The sequence below is a fragment of the Microtus pennsylvanicus genome, chromosome 7 (assembly GCF_037038515.1).
Source record: "Microtus pennsylvanicus isolate mMicPen1 chromosome 7, mMicPen1.hap1, whole genome shotgun sequence".
Taxonomy (NCBI): Eukaryota; Metazoa; Chordata; class Mammalia; order Rodentia; family Cricetidae; genus Microtus; species Microtus pennsylvanicus.
The window spans coordinates 34,020,532-34,028,529 of record NC_134585.1 but is presented as its reverse complement, the minus strand read 5'-3'; positions in this window follow the sequence as shown (position 1 = coordinate 34,028,529).

Genomic DNA, 7,998 nt, shown 5'->3' with positions numbered 1-7,998 from the left:
GCCCTTGGGTCACTAATATTTTAGAGTCTCCATCTCAAATCCCTGGAGACACAGGGCTGCCCAGCTGTTATTTTGCAGAATTTTTTTCTTGTAGCAGGCGACAGTTCTGCTTACTGCTCCTAGGACTGACTCACAAGGGGATGTGGGGATTTCTGAGCTGTTTCAAAATGTGCCCCGAATATTAGGGTGTTCATATAGCCCTTGTTTATTTAAAATTTAAAAACGAAAAAGCCCCAAGGCCAACAAATAAGACCCGTGCACGCTGAAGCTGGGAGGGAGAGGTAGGCAGGGGCCTTCCAGGACCTAACGACCTCTGCAGTTTGCAGCTGGGTCCAGAACCCAGGTCTCCTGGGTGCCCCCACTCCATACTGTCTGCTTTGTCTTGGGCTGTGGGTGACAGCGACAATTTATGAGTTGCTTCCTTCTGCCTGGCTCACTGTTAAAGGCTTTGTAAGAAACAGTTCTTCCAAGCTAAGCCTGGCAGTAGAGGTCTGTCATCCCAGATGCTGAGGCAGGAGGATTCTGAGTTTTAGTCTGACCTGGATAACTTAGTAGGATATCTCAAAATAAAGACTAAGAGGGTTGGGGATGTAGCTAGACAGTAAAACAATTACCTAGTATGCAAGAGGCCCCAGAATAAAAGCAAAACAAACCCTTATCCAGTGCTCCTCATAGCATTAGGCAGCTGAGGACAGCTATGTCACCATTGTGCCCCTCCTGAGTTCTAGGTGAAGGTGTTGAGCACAGGGAACCTAGCAGATTTAGAGCCCTTGGTTTTCTTGGGGAGTGGGATGCCGGCTGTGGATCCTGCTAGGGCTGGCCCTGCCCAGTCACAGGCAGACCTCAGACTCAGTGAAGGTAAGTACAGAGGTCATCAGGTCAGAGGTAAGATCTGGGTCAGAGGGTGCAGTGGAGCCCAAGGGATCCTGCACGTCCCTTCCACCCAGCCTCCTGAAGCCATAGAGATACCCAGTAAAGGGATCCAGATGGGGCAGAGGGATGGAGTAATACTACAGTCCCTACATAATACTACCAGTAATACTACAGTCCCTACATAATACCACCAGTAATACTACAGTCCCTACTACCAGTAATACTACAGTCCCTACTACCAGTAATACTACAGTCCCTACTACCAGTAATACTACAGTCCCTACATAATACCACCAGTAATACTACAGTCCCTACATAAGCTCCCACGACCCAGACCTGGGACTCTGGGGTCGTGGGAGCTTATGTAGGGACTGTGGTATTAATATCCTGCCCTTGCTAGCAAAGTGGCACGGCCGGAGAGAGGGAAAGGCAGTCAGTGGCACAGAAGGGGCATTGCACCCCCTCAGCCTCCCTCCCTGGCCTTCCATGGATTCCTCATCTGGGGATCATCCTTGGACACCTCGCTTACTTCCTCCTCAATCTTTCCAGTTTGTTTACTTACTGGCCCTGAGGGTTCCTAAGATTAAGACAACTTCAGGCGAGCGTGCCACAGCTGAGGAGTAGGCAGCAAGCAACAGGACACCTGCTTTAGATGGTGCATGAGGGTTTGCTGGGCAGACCCGGTGGAAACCAGCAAGTCTGGGGAGAAAACAGCAAGCTCAGAGGGGAAGGTACACATAAATACTTGGTACTAGCAGCACCGTGGACGAGCACCACGGAAGAGCACCGCGGACAGTCTCCCCGTCTGGCCATATCACCAAATAAGTCAGGGAGACGTAGACACCAAGCCACCATGCCTGGAACCATCATTGACCCCAGCACAAAACAAAGAGAAGCCCTCTTCACAAAGCCTCTGCTTTCACCTGGGGCCAAGAAAAGGCGAGAAGGCAGTTATGACAGAGCAGAGCCCCGCCAGGCTAGGACCCTGGGTGAAGACTACAGGGCATAGGTGGGCAGCTGAGAAAAGACAGGCTGAACAATTTTAGGACATCCATGGTGAGTTACCGTAGTGGCCCGCTTTGGAAACAGGATTCACCTGTAACGGACAGTGAATGTGTATGGTTGTGAGCCTAGCCTTTAATGGCCGAGACATCTCTCCAGCCCAAGCATGTAGGTTTCTTGAGCCTGTGTGAGCTGTAAGGTTCTCTGTACACACCTGCCTATACACACACACACATTTTGTGAACACGGGTTAATGTCCATGCTAATTCGGTGCCTGCAGTGACTAGAAGATGTACAGTGGGCATGGGGAGCATGTGATTGACAAAGAGGGATAGAAAAGGGGCTTGGGGGGGGGTAGGACCACTTAGACCTGGTGGGCTCTTCCTGCCCACTGCTGTTTTCAAATAACGAATGCTGTTACAACATCAGCACGGGCAGTCCTCACCAGTGGCAGCTGCCAGCTGATTGATATCAAGATAATGAAAACCAATGTCTTGGGTCTGGGGGTGGGTAGGGCTGTAGGAAGAGTAAGAAACAATGGATCTTATGTTTTTACACCAAGGAAACTGGGACCCCTCCAAGCGTTACTTAAGTTTTTATATTTGAAAGACCCCTTGAGTTTATTATCATGAAGTATAGTGCTATATACCTTTAATTCCAGCACTTAGGTGGCTGAGACAGGAAGATCAAGAGTTCAAGGCTATCCTGGGCTACATAATGAGACCTTGAAAAATAATAAATCCCCAGAGCCCATCTGAGGAACAAGTATTAGAGCAACCTCTCTCCTGAAACTTGAGCTCCTGGTATGGAAGAGGTTAACAGTGACTGTTCAAGTCATTGCCTTCTCACCCAGTTCTAGGCATTTGGGACAGAACCTGGAACCCCACCAAGGACCCAAGGGTTCTTCAAGCTGACTTGAAGTCTAGGAACCCTAATCTGGTGGAGTCTCAGGACCCAACACCAAATCACCAAAGCCAGAGCCTAGGACCACTCTGTCTAGGCCTCCCCTTGAGTGATCAGGGGACAGGGCTGACTACATGGCCAGGGTTTGATCCCTGGCACAAGAAAGGGGGCTACCTGGAGGTGGTGGTGCATACCTCTAATCCCAAGACTTGGGAGGCAGAGGCAGGTGGATCTCTGTGAGTTCGAAGCCAACCTGGTCTACAGAGCAAGTTCCAGGACAGCTAGGACTGTTACACAGGGTAACCCTGTCTCGAAAAACAAACAAACAAACAAAAAAAGGAAAGATGCCGGTTGTCTGTCTGTCTCTGTTGCCGCCTTTGTGACCCCCCCCCCACCCGTGTATGTGTGTGTGTTGAAGGTTTATTTCCTACCCATTTCTTCCCTGAGATAGAAACACTCTGCCAGGTTTGGATGAGAGTCCCCAAAGGTTACAATAGCCGATATTTAATCACACTGTCAGGTATTGGGGGTATGAACACAATGGTGTTTGCAGGGGCAGGACACTCTGAGGGTGATTAGGGTTAGAGAAGGCTGTCAAGTTTGGGGGTGGGGTCCCAGTGGAGAGGCCAGAGGAGATACACTCCTGCTTTGGTTTCTCACCATGTAATGTCCTCTGCTCCCTTGGGACTCTGTCAGTAAGAACTCATCACCAGGTGCTGGCCCTCAACCCCAGACCTTCAGAATCATGAGGCGATATGAACTTGACTTCTTCATAACTCAGTCACCCTGTGGTGCTGTGTTGGAAACAACAAAGAGGCAAATCCACACACAGAATCAGCCCGGGCAGAGGCTATCTGCACAAAGTGAGACAGCCTGATCACCCAGGTCTGTTTTTCACCCTCATAGTAATCTTCTCAGCTAGATCCTAAGCCCATTTCAGTCACGGGAAAACTGATTAGAAAAGTCAGTCACACCACCTGCAAGTGAGTCAGCCAGGACTGGAAAGTGTCCGCCTGGTTCCAGAGCGGGAGAGTTACAACCCAGACTAGTCAAAGAGTCTTTATAATACCCAACTTAGGTGGATATGTAGTTCCATGGTAGACTGCATAGCCTCCTTGAGACCCGCGGTTCAAACCTCAGTACCGAAAAAATAATATAAATAATAATAAATGATATGGTAAGGTGCCTACCTAGGTGTACTGGTGTGCCTCTAATCTCAGCACTCAGGCTAAGGCACCAAGGTCTGGAGTTCAAGGCCAGCCTGGGCTACTTAGCGAAAGCCTGCCTTGTTAAAATTAATTCATTCAAAAGACAAAACCAAACCACTGCAAGGAATTTAGGGCTGGGCTAGGCTCGCTAGCCTCAGGTATTGCCTGGAACTAGAAGCCAGGAGGAAGTGTCTGGGTGTGTCAGGGGCCTTAATACCAAGAATTAGAGTTAAGACCATTGGGAGGTGACACCAAACCTGTGCCTTGCTTTGGGGACACACTTGGGGGTTAGAGGCCATGGGGTGGGGTGCTGCTGCTTCTGGATCACCCGCACTCCCCAGGTCATCAAGGGAGTCATCCTCACCTCTCAGAAGCCTAGCTGTGGCCCTAGACTGCTTAACACAGAAGCAACTAAAAAGAAAGCAGGGAGAGAAAATATGAAAATCAAGGCAAACACGCACACGGCAGGAGGTTTAGAGGGAGACCTCGGCAGAGTATTGAGGACTCTTCTCGGTCTCTAGCCCCTCTCAATGAACTTGTCTCTGAAGCTCTCCAGACATCAATTCTAGAATCCCGGGCAGGAGCAGCGAAGCGCTGTCTCACCACCTCCGTCCCCTCGCAGGGCGGTCAAACTTTCCCTGAGGCCCTTAACAGCAGGGTAAACTGAGACCTGGCTGGCTGCCCTCTTCCCCGCCCCCATTCGCTGGTTCCCGCCCGGACGGAGCCCAAGCTCGGCTGGCAGCGCCCAGGCACTCGGCTCCACTCCGCTCCCAGGCCGGGCTGGCCCAGCGCGGAGTCCGCCAGGCGCTCCCGCTCCTGGCGCTGCAGCCCGGGCCCGGAGCCCGCCTCTCCCGCTCTGATGTAAGCTGATATTTTAATTCTCTTACAAGGAATGGTGTTTAGAGAAATGACTTAACCGGATTACTCATCGTCGATAATGACTTGGCCCAGCTCCGAGGCTATTCCTAGACGTGACGCTGGAGGCTTTGATTCTCTCTTTACTTTTGCTCCCCCTCTGCAATTCCCCTCCTTCCCCTCCCAATGCCAAGAAATTACAGTGTGAGCGGCGACTCCGCCCCTACACGCCCCCCCAGCAAGGCATCCTGGGAGATGCAGTTCTCTCTTGACGCTGGGAGCACCCCCCCCCCCCCCCCCCGCCATGCTCTCCAAGGCTTATGCTGCTGAGCATTGGACAGGGTTATATGGTAAGTAGAGGCCCCTTAAGTGAGACATGCCTCAATTTATCCATCTGTCAAATGGGAGAAACAGTCAAGAACATTCAAACAGGACTGAAGGACCCTCTGAGACCTTAACTAAAAGCGCTGCATTGACCTAACCGAAATCTTTCTCCAGTGCATTTTGTACTGACTCCCTGGTCTAGATTTACCATTTTGTGACAAACTGCGACACAAGGAACCAAGGTCTGGTTGCCCTGTTCCTAGGAACTCTGGCGCACAGCGAACCTTTTCTTACTCGTTCCAGATTGTGGCTGCGCCCATGAACTTGTACAGCACCTGTTCTCTGGTCCTCAATGTCCCAAGAGTATTCTGGGGACAAATACAGTGCCTAGTTTGTGGGGATCAGGTGACACGTCTGGTAAGACATGGGTGTGGTGGGGTCTGATGTAGATAACACTCTGCTGATTCTCCAGCACCCCCGCCGGCCCCGGGCATGGGCCCTTTGCTGTCTGTTAGCGGCTACCCCTGAGTCTAACTTGGTGCCTGCACACAGAAGGACAACATGACACATGTTGATTGATTGGTTGGTTGAATGGATGGATGGATGGATGGATGGATGGATGGATAAGCACAGCATCCTCTCCACCTTCCCTGATAAAGCACCTGTGCACCTGAGAGATCAAACAACTTGCATGAGGTTGCACATCTGGGCTGTGTATGAGTGCAGATGAAAACCCCAAATTCTTCCCTACCCCAGGGGGATTCAACTGTCACCGTTCACGTGCAGGCACTTTAGCATCTTGGATTTCTGTTGGGTAAGGACAGGGCCATGAAGCCCCCCACCCAGAAGCCAGCCCTGACCCAACACAGGAAGTTGTTCTAGATTCAGTGGGTTGGTGCAGAGGGGGAACAGAGCACCTGCTTCTAAGCACCCCTGGGGACAGCGACCACATCTCTTCTCCTAGGAAATTGTCCCCTGGTGATCTGGGACCCAACCCTATGCTAACATTGCCACCTTCCCAGCCTCTCAACCCTAGCCCATCCCCAAAGGCCAAAAGCTATTCTTGTCTCTTTCTAAAAGACGCGTTTGAAACCATGAGCCCATTTTTTCCATTCCCGGCTTGGGTATGGTCTATTTCAAGCATTTGCTGTTTTCCATGAGTTGCGAATGCCATTGTGAAGCAAGCCTTTCCTGGACAGCTAGCATAGCAGGGTGGGGGAGTGGGGTGCAAAGCCGGGCCAACAGTTAAAAATACTCCCCCACTTCATTCCCCTTTGAAAACAAGGCCCCAGGGGGCATTTTGCAACTGCTAAGACTGGGAACAGAGCAGTAACAGCGGGGAAGACAGGCTGCTTGTCCTGTTTTCTGAGTACACCAAACAACTTTGAAGGCCTCAGATGAAGCATGGCACTGTCTTTCCTGTGTGACTTCCAGCAACTTGCTGAACCTCTCTAGGCCAGTAAGTTCCAGGAGGAGCACCGCCCCCAAGGTCAGGTCGTTAGGGATGGACCAGTGTGAGGTGTTAGAAGGTAGGCTTAACCCAGTCTCTCCCCAAAAGTGCCCTAAGAGATCTAGAATTCTCTCAGCAAGATTCAGGGGTGGGGGGAAGACTATGGAGAGATCACCTATAAGACATAGACAGTAGCAGATGCTAATAGAGAAATGACCTGTATTTTAAATGTAGATCTCTCTATGGCAAAATCAGAATTGTATCAGCTTAAAGCACACACTAAACCAAGTTACGTCTTTTACCAGACCATGGATACACGTATTCATGAGAAGAAGTAGGGAACATTCTAAAAGACTATCCAATCTGATAAGGAGAGGGAGGGAACTGGATTTGGGGCATGGCCAGAGAGGGCTGATTTATTTAACTCAATGCTTTTCCCGGGAAGAGTGTGTTTACACATGAGTGGTGTTTTGTTTCTCTTCTGGAGGCTGGCAGAGAAACAACCCAGACACGGAGAGGCTAGTGGCTGCTCAGGCTATCCTGAGCTGGTTCTCCGCAGATGGTGGGTGATGGAGGAAGGCAGCTGGGTGCTGCGGGAGAGATGTGTAAAATGAAGCTTGAACAACCGGAGTGTTTGTGTTTTTAGGGAAGCAAATGGAGGTGTCACTCCTCAGTAGGGTTTATTAGCCGTTGTAGATCACTTTCTGTTGCAAACAGCTGCCTCGGGGAGACAATTAAATTTAGAGCACATTGTTCTCAGGTTGCTCCAGACAGGTGCTGACTTGCTGAGCCTTCGCACAAACAGCCCTGTCTAAGAGTACGCTCTCCTGCCTGGATGGTAGGGTCCTTCTCTCCAGAGGTAGGGTTAGCTGTGGTTTGGTCCGGCAGTGCCTGCCTCGCTGATGCAAGTATCCAATCCAGGAGGTAGCAGATGGTCTATACTGTGGCACTGAAGGTAGTATCCAGATCGCCGTACCTAGCCTGGCACTGTGGCTGGTCCAGTCAATCCTTACCAAATGGGTACAAGTGGAGCCGAAAGAAGTTTCTGGGTGGTATCTTTTGGTAGATAGCATCTCGGCCAGTCTCAGATCTCTTGGGGTGGAGCGTGGCTTGTAATCTTGGACGTGGGAGTACTGTTGCAATCATTATTCTGGTGATTATTCTGAGCAGTTAATAAATATTGACAACGTGTCTGTTACCAGATCTGTGAGCGCAGGCTGTTCAATTATCCCACCAAGCCCGGTGTGGTGAGCTTGCAGATCTGTCATGCCAGACCCCTGGATAAGGGCCTGAGGGTCAGCGTCGCCAACTGCTGCCCAGTCCCTTTGTCCACTGTGAATGGGAGCAGCGGTAAGTTGGGAGTATGCCTATGGAGTCCTCCTA